At 48.7% G+C, this 8,359-nt stretch overlaps 1 protein-coding gene across 1 annotated transcript in view; it reads left to right on the top strand.

Annotated features, from left to right (window-relative positions):
- The window catches only part of PDE4B (phosphodiesterase 4B), a 57,816-nt gene that overhangs the window by 1,660 nt on the left and 47,797 nt on the right, over nucleotides 1-8,359 (top strand). Inside the window, exon 2 of the mRNA XM_057385720.1 lies at nucleotides 3,079-3,128. The gene's annotated coding sequence lies outside the window, so the exon portion shown is untranslated. The remainder of the gene's footprint in view (nucleotides 1-3,078; nucleotides 3,129-8,359) is intronic.

The following is an 8,359-nucleotide window of genomic DNA, read 5'->3' as shown; positions in this document are numbered from 1 at the left end:
CCAAGCCCAGCTCTTAACTGAACGGCCCCTGAAGGGATCAAACCCGTACCCCTGGTGTTCCCAGCACCAGGCTCTAACCAGCTGAGCCAGTCTCACRGGAGCTGTCTGTRACCAAAGGGCAGTGCCAAGGGGKCACCCCAARACTGAGACTCTGGGGACAACAAGGRTTTCCCAGCAGGACAGAGCTCAGCTCTGAGAGGGCTGCCCGGAGAGCTGAATCCCACATCATTTCCTTTGGCTCCAAATGAGGAAGGTGATGCACTCAGGAGGAGGATGTTGTTTTTCCTACCTGCTGAACAGGAGAAACCAAACAAACTCCCTGTTACGCCTCCATCTGGAACCGTTTCCCCTTGGCTATTTCTCCTGAGCCAGTCCTCCTCATCCTCTGGCCTGCTTTGCCCCAGGAGAACTGTTTTGCTTCCAGCCATCATCCATTCCTGGTGAGGTCTGTTGTGCACCCACCCATCCCGCTGATCCCACCCTGGGACTGGCAGGCTCTGCTTGCTCCCAGCATCCTGCTGGCTCTGGAAAGGAAGGATGAGGTGCAGGAATGCATCCCAGTGGGATAACACAGGCTGTCTCCATGCTGCAGGGGTGAGTGGCATCACCTGGTGCCCACCAAGAGCTCACCATCTTCTTTTGACACAAARCCCAGCATTTTATCCAGATGTGAGGTTTTCCTCCTGTTGATTCCCGTTGGAAARCTTGGATGGGAAGGAACTGCCGCATTCCAAGATGGAGGTTAATAAAAAAACAGATGGCTTAAATAGATTSAGAGTTTTTTTTAAGCTTTGCTTTTTTGGACAGCTCAGGCATTTCGGCAGTTCCTAATGAGGAATCTGAAATTGGACAGGGCCGGAAGGAAGCGAGGGCGTAACCTGTGGGACACACAGGCATCTTACAGTCTTCTTTGGAAAACATTCCCAGATTCGATTGAGGTAGAAAGTMGTTTGCCCAGCCAAAGTAAAAGTCATTAAATTTTTAAACCATCCTACGCCAAATATCCCGATCCATGGCGGAATGTGTTTCCAGGTACTGCAGAGCTTCCTGCACAGTTTCCAAACAGCTCTGCTGGGTTACAGCCGTGCTGCCAGCTCATGATTTTATCATCTGTCTCATGATATGTGATATTTTACTACAACTTCTGCTCTGGAGATGACGAGAACCTCAGCTTTTCTTTAACCCCTCCTCCCCTCTCTTTTTTCCTCCTCCTCCTCTACCCCTCCTGGCCCGAGCAAGGAAAAAGAAGATGCTATMCCACATATTTGCTGGAAAATATGAWTGTTAAAGGCTGGAGGAAAAAAAGAAACAACTGGCAGTCATATTCTTTGGACTTTAACGTCAGGGTTCTTGAGGCAGTTTCCTGATTGGAAAAGAGGAGAGGATGATTAATGGGTTTGGAGTGCTGGAGTTTGGCAATTGCGGCCCAGGACATGGTCAGAAAGCATCCGGAGCCTGCTCCTTGTAATTCCCTCCGGCAGGAGGGAGGGAGCGGGAAACGGGAGCCACGTCCACTKGAGCACAGTGATGGCTGAGAAGGGACAGGGCTGTGCAAATCCAGCCCTCAAATCTGCACCCTGTCTGCCTGCAGAATGGATGGACACGGCCAGCACAGAAATTTGAGGATGGCGGGAGCGGTGCCGGCTCTGGAGCAGGGAATACCCTACAGAGCAGCAGCTCATCCCTCCCCACCCCCAAAGGCATGTCTGTGCAGCTCAGGGTTCCGAGATCCCTGCAGCGTGGATCCCTCMGTGCTGGGAGTGCTGCAGCCGTGCCCTGGTGTCCCTGCTGGGGAGTTTCTGGCTTTCAGAGATTTCAAGATTTGGCTTTTCAAAGGCTCAGCAGAGGCAGGTCAGGGCACATTTGCAGGGAATTCAGCACCCAACGTGTGTGCCCTGTGCTGAACCCTTCAGAGGAGCCGGGTCCTGCACGTGCTGCCAAAACAGCCTTTGAATCGCAGGGAGGCTCCTGGCGGGAGCAGCCTGTGGAGCCCGGCGGGTCGGGAGCCGGGATTAAGGGCTGGAAGAGCGCTGGAATCGTGCTCCTTTCACACCGACCTGGCCTGGGCAGCGCAGCCTTCCCGGAGCACTTGTGAAGAACCCCCGGAGCTACAATCGCAGCAGAGTTGAGCTCTGCCTGCTTTGATTCCAGTTCAAAGCAGAGCCGGCGAATAATGGATGTGCAGTCAGTGGCTGACTCTGAAATTTGGGGTTAGGAGGAGGCTGGCGAGGGGAGTGTGGGGAAATCTGGCTTCAGTTAAAATGGATCTGAAACTTCTTAGGGAAGCAGAAGCCCAAAGTTTCATTTCTGGTCAGCCTGAAGTGCTGCAGTCAAACCAAAGTGAAATATCTTGATTTTGGTGTCAACTCTTTTCAACTCCTTTTAAAAAACAAGTCTCTGRTGATGGTTTCAGCTTGAAAAATTAACAGTTTTGTTTGGCAAGGCTCACAGGGAGCTGTGTTGACATTTGGAGAGAATCTGCACCTTTTTCCAGTCAGACCYTGTTGGCTTRACTTGAACCAATTTTTTCAAATAGSTTTTGGTCCTTCCAAAGTCCRGGCTTTGCTGCTGAAATTGCTGCTCTAACTCCAGAAAGGCTCCTTCAGGTTCAGAGCTAAACAACAGTGACTGCAGCATCTCCGTCCTCATTTCAGGAGCAGTCCCAGTGTTAACTGGGGAGATTAAAGGCACATTTCTGATTTACCTGTGGCATTGCCTTGCAGCAGTTTGACATCACTGCGGGGAAAAGCTTTATGGGAAAAGCTTTATGGGAAAAGCTTTATGGGAAAAAGCCTTGATCCTGGGGGAGTCACCAGAGCCTGGCCCTTGCTGATTTCAGGAATGTTTTGAGCTGAAAGCTGCAAAGGCAGCATGGGATGGGGACACATTTCTGCTCATTTCCAGCACGTGGAGCAGGCAGGGAACAGCCATCTCTGGCTCTTCCTAACACATCTGCTCAACAAGTCACTGTAAAGTGTTTGGGTTTCTTTGGGAGAACAAAAAAGGATTTTTGACTGAGGGAGTTGCTTTGGAAAGATAAATCCTACCTATTGACAGAGTGTTTTTTCTTCCTCGTAGGAGATCTCCAGCCTCGAGTCAGCCACCTGTCTCCAGAGTGAACCTGCAAGGTRAGTGTGGGATTGGGGATCGGCTGCCAGGCCAAATGCACACAACATTTATCRCAGTTTCGCTCACAGCTGCTTCTCTGCCCCCTCCCCGGTGCAGTTCTCCTGCAAAACCAATAGAAGAGAACTATCAGGCTGCAAATATTGTTATTTTAATCGTTTGGTTTGGGGTTTGTGCTTGGATATTAGCACAGGAGATGAACATGATTTTGGTTTGATAGTCACGGCCACAGTGGCTGCTGTTCTTGTGAGTCCCTGCGAGCACAGGCCCTGACAAGCCCCAGCCCACGAGCCTCCAACAGGCTCAGACACAGCTGGATCTTTCTTTTCCTSCTGTTTATTTCAGTTTGTTTCCATGTGATCTGTGTACTCAAACCTTTCCTGGGTGAGACTTCCTTGGCTTCCTGCTGGGAAGGGGGTGCCAGGGCAAGGTGGGGTGGGCAGCACTGTGAGGGCTGCTCAGGCAGGGGGAAGGATGAGGATGAGGATGAGGATGAACAGCTGCTCACTTAGGACAGGTTTATTTATTTTAACACCCGGGTTTAGCCAAGCTCAGGGACTCAGAACCCCCTCAGGATCAGAGCTGGGCCTGCTCACACTAATTCAAAGGTTGCTCYAGAGAGAAGGAGATCAGATTTGGAGCAGTGCCCATTTGTAAGGTTTAATCTCAGCCTTCCCAATAATTACATGCTTGGAGGGACTAATAAAGCTTAATTTTTACAGCGTGTGAAGCCTGGATAGCTATCATTTCCTTTCCTGCTGCGTGTTATTTATTCTCAGGGGACACGTAGAGCCCTGGACACTTCCAGATTAGGTTCCTCCAAACTTGTTAATGGCAGGTGGAAGCCTCTGATGCACAAACAAACCAGGACAACACAATCCTGAACTCCTTCTCTTTCTGGCAGAGCTAGCAGGAGTGCAGCTCATCACCTGATTTAAAGTTGGGTCTAGCAAGGCTTTGTGCCTCTGTGAAAAAAAAAAAAAAAAATCATGGAAAATTTCCTAGGCTTTCCATAGATCTGTTTATGGCAGCTAGAGAATCCAAAAATGAGGAGAGAATGCCCTTCCAGGAATTTTTAGGTTCATTTTCTTAACACTTTCCATGGAAAAAATTGCTCTCAACTTTTTAACGCTTTGGGGATGTTTTTCTACGGTATTTCCAACGTGAGCTGTAGGACATTTGGTACTTTTTAGCTGACCCAAGCTTCTCATGCAGGGAATATATGAAAATTCCTTTTGAAATGAAGTGTTTGACACACGGAATTGTAGAGAAAGTTTTGTGTTACCCTGGAAAAGTTGAATTTGTGGCCTCTCAACTAAATGGGTTTTTAACCACGAGTCTTAACTGCTTTTAGGTGAAATCTTCAAGTGAAATAAAAAAGTGAATTTTATCATGACAACTTAGGTAAATCACGACTCTTTGTAGGTAAGAAGGAGATGCATTTTGGAGATTAATAGGAAATGGTGTTATTTCCAACATAAAACCAGCCAATATTGGTGTTATGGGAGAAAATCCTGGGGTTCTTGGTTAGATTCAGTGGATTGGGGACTGCTTCCTCTGTCTCCTCACAGCCACTGTCACACTCTGAACTMCTTTCCCTGCAGCAGAAAACAACCACAACCCTTGGCTTTCTAAGGAAGTTTCCTTTTAAACACAGCAAAACCAGAGATTTTTAAGGAATATTTTCAGGGAATGCACCTTTTTTCTCCCCCTTGATGTCTTCTGCTTTGGAAATTATGAACGGAAGGAGAGATTTTCCTATCAGAACCTTGTGCCAGTGGCTGAGAGGATGCAGAGTGTTTTTCCTGCAAGTTTTGCAGAAGGAAGCAGTCGTGTTTTGATTGGGACTAGGCCGCCTCACATCTCTCTAGATAAAAGACTGTTTTTGGAATGAACTGGGTTTAGATCCTCCAGATCTGTTAAAGCTTGGAATTTGATTTTAACCCTCCAATGTCACCCATTGATTCATGGATTTACCACAACCCATTGACATCACCGTGAGCACCTCGTGGATGTCTGTCTCCTTTGATTTGTCATTAGTGGGGTGATTTATATCCTGTTCTGAGAAGTGCAGAACGCAGGGTTTAAAGCAAACAAGCCCTGCATTAATAAAATTACCCTGAGGGGAGACAAATTACATGCAGCATTTGCACTGTGAGGAATACATGCCAGCTGTTTACTCCAGCTGGAATATTCCAGGATTTTCAAAGCAGCAGCAGCCAAATCTGTTGCTGGTGTTGCATCACTGAGGACCCAGGCCCTTGGTGAATAAATGAGCTGTGGTGAAATGAGGGAATTATTTCTCTTTTTTGCTTTCACTTTCTTGAAAGCCTGAAAAGTTCTGGCCGGGCTTTTCCTGGGACAAAGGGTTTTGCAAGGCACTGCTGGTGTCACTGAGAATTTCAGAGCTTTCTTAACCTTGCAAGCACAGCCAGAGAAGGAAGGGGAATATGGATTGAACATCCTGTGTTTTGTCCYTGGTATCAGCTGAAGTAAATCTGGCAGATTTTTCCTGTTATTTTGTTATAACTGCAGCTCACAGGAACGCACAGAATCGCTTTTATGAATTAACTCAGAAACCATAACATGGAAATACAAAGCAGCGCTCCTTAATGGGCTGGTGAGGCCAGAGCTGGGCAGGATAATGGGAATGGTGAGAGATTCTTACTGGGAGTGTGGCATCCCCAGAGCTGGGCAGGATAATGGGAATGCTGAGAGGTTCTTACTGGGAATGTGGCATCCCCAGAGCTGGGCAGGATAATGGGAATGCTGAGAGGTTCTTACTGGGAGTGTGGCATCCCCAGAGCTGTGCAGGATAATGGGAATGCTGAGAGGTTCTTACTGGGAGTGTGGCATCCCCAGAGCTGTGCAGGGCCAGGGCAGGAGCACTGCTACCTCTGGGTTACAGAAACAATGAGAGACGCCTTGTTACACATTGTCCCCGACATTTCTTTCTCCTGAGGTTTCTTTCTCCTGTTCCCCTTTGTTCTTGCTGAATGTGCCCTCTGCCACAGTCACTTTCGGTGACCTTTGTGCCACCTTGGGCTCAGGAATCCATCGGCGCCTTCCCTTCTCGGTGCAGCTCTCCCCTCCCCTGGCCCCAGCGAAAGGTCTGCAGTTCCTACCCCATGATTCAACCAATAACATCTTTAACCGCCAACAAATCTGGCTCTTCCTGCTTACTTTTGTTCCTTCTTTCGTATTTATTTCCTTCCCTGACCTTTATTCCCAGTGAATCAAATCACCTTTCGCTGGTTGCCACTTTCAGTCAAAGCCTCTCGCTCTTCCATAAATTTGGTTCAAACTTTTCCTGATCTGTTTTGTTCCTGTGGCGCCACACCATCAATCGCTGGTGGGACAGTGTTTTCTCACTGGATCAGCTGTCACATTTAATGTCACCAGTGGTGACAGGAGCAGAGCACAGAGTTGTGGTTCTTCTCAGGCTGTGAAGGGTTTCTAGAAACTCTTCTCCGGAGCCCCTTGGGTGCCCTGAGCTCTCAGCAATGACAGCTCTCTCCCCATTAATAATGCCACATTGCTGATCTGCCCTGCAGCCCCAATTTTGGGGGGTGCAGCCCTTTGGGATGTCACCCACAGCGTTTCAGGGCTCACCGGATTAAAGCTCTGTTCAAATTCCTCTCTGGGGATGGGARGGAAGGATCGGTGTTTTTCTTGCTTGTGCCTTAGCTCTGCCTTCCTGTACCCCGGCACGTTTGTCTGCRCTTCTCACATGCCTTTACACGACCTCCAAACTTGTACTCTTTCATTTTTCCTGTGGGTGTAGGATGTACACAGACTCGTGCACGAACCTTTATAGAAAGTATAAACAAAGGCTGGATAATGCTGCTGTTTGAGAGCCCTAACTCTTTGTAGGACAAGGAGCCCTGTGCRTGAGTGAACTCTGGGTCACAAATATCTCCAAATCCCAGGTAATTAGCACGGAGCTGCTGCTCTTGTGCCATTCTCCTCTGCTTGGCACGTGGAGGATGGCTCTGGGCACACACAGAGCAGAGGATTCATTTTGAAATTCTGTTTCTTTGCTGGGAGTTTAGCTGAAGATTTGACCTTTTGATTTGGAGAGTGACTGTAAAAGTCGAACGCTTGTGGTGCTTTGGGCTTTCACAAGAGCGCAGAGGAACCACGTGTTCCCGAGCAGCTGAGCTGCAGAGTAACTGTGTGCACAAATGTAGGCTTGTTAGCACCTACAGATATTATTTTTAAAGGACGCAGTGCTGGGATGCTGCAGATTATTCAGCGACTAAACCAAACTSTAAGAAATCAGGTAGCTAACGAGCTTAATGACGCGCCTAAACGAGGGCGGCGAGCGCTGCGGCGATCCTCGCTTGCTTGTCAGATGAAAAGAGCGTTTCAAAGCGAATTTTCCAGCGGGGCCGAGGCAGCTCCGGGCGGTGCGGGGCCATCCCGCGGCTCTTCCCGGCTCTCCGGGGGGAGTTCATTCCTACGGGGAGTCCGTGCCGCGTGTTGCGCCTGCCGGCTGCGAACACACCCCCCGAAAGTTGGACTCATGCATCTTAGTAAGTATTTCAGTTATGCTATTGACGTCAATGCAGTCATTAAATAGATTGCCGGCCCTCCCAGCAGCGAACCTGTGCCAAAGACCTAGAGGCAGACACATTTTAAAAGAAGAACATCAGGTTTGCTTTTAGCGTTTGGAGAGAATGAGGGAAAAGTTGCTTCTGAAGTCACCCTTTACAATAAGGGCGGTTTTTGCTTCATTTTCTAAGGCTCAATTTCGGTGAAGATAATTGCTGTGTTTTATTGAACGCACGTTTGTTCTGTTGCTGTGTGCATAAACAGCTCCAAACGAGRCTAAAAAGTCATTTTTGTGACCAGCTCTGGCTGACAAGTGACACTTGTTTCAGGTCTCCTGGCTAGATTTATTTGTGTATCRAGTGACGGGAGGCATTCAGGCAAACCTGCTTAGCCTTTGACTCCCGAAATTCTGCCAGGATTGATTTCATGACATCTATATAAGAAAATAGCCCTCATTTCTCCTCGGCAGGCTCTGAAGACACACAAACTAATCACGACTCCATAGCAACGGCTCCAAACTGTTTTCCCCTCCGCCCCACCTGTGGATGTCACATGAAGATGCTCCACGTGCTGCTGCCATCAGGAGCCTGTCACTCCTCGGGGCCAGCTGTCTGCTGTGGCCATGGGTGAGCGGGGCTCCCGGAGCATTCCCGCTGTCCTGTGCGTTCCCGAGGCAGCT

Source organism: Malurus melanocephalus, unplaced genomic scaffold (assembly GCF_030028575.1).
Source record: "Malurus melanocephalus ecotype Western Australia unplaced genomic scaffold, MMel_1.1 scaffold_860, whole genome shotgun sequence".
Classification (NCBI taxonomy): domain Eukaryota; kingdom Metazoa; phylum Chordata; class Aves; order Passeriformes; family Maluridae; genus Malurus; species Malurus melanocephalus.
Note: the sequence above shows the minus strand (reverse complement) of the source record. Positions and strands in the feature narration are given on the sequence as shown.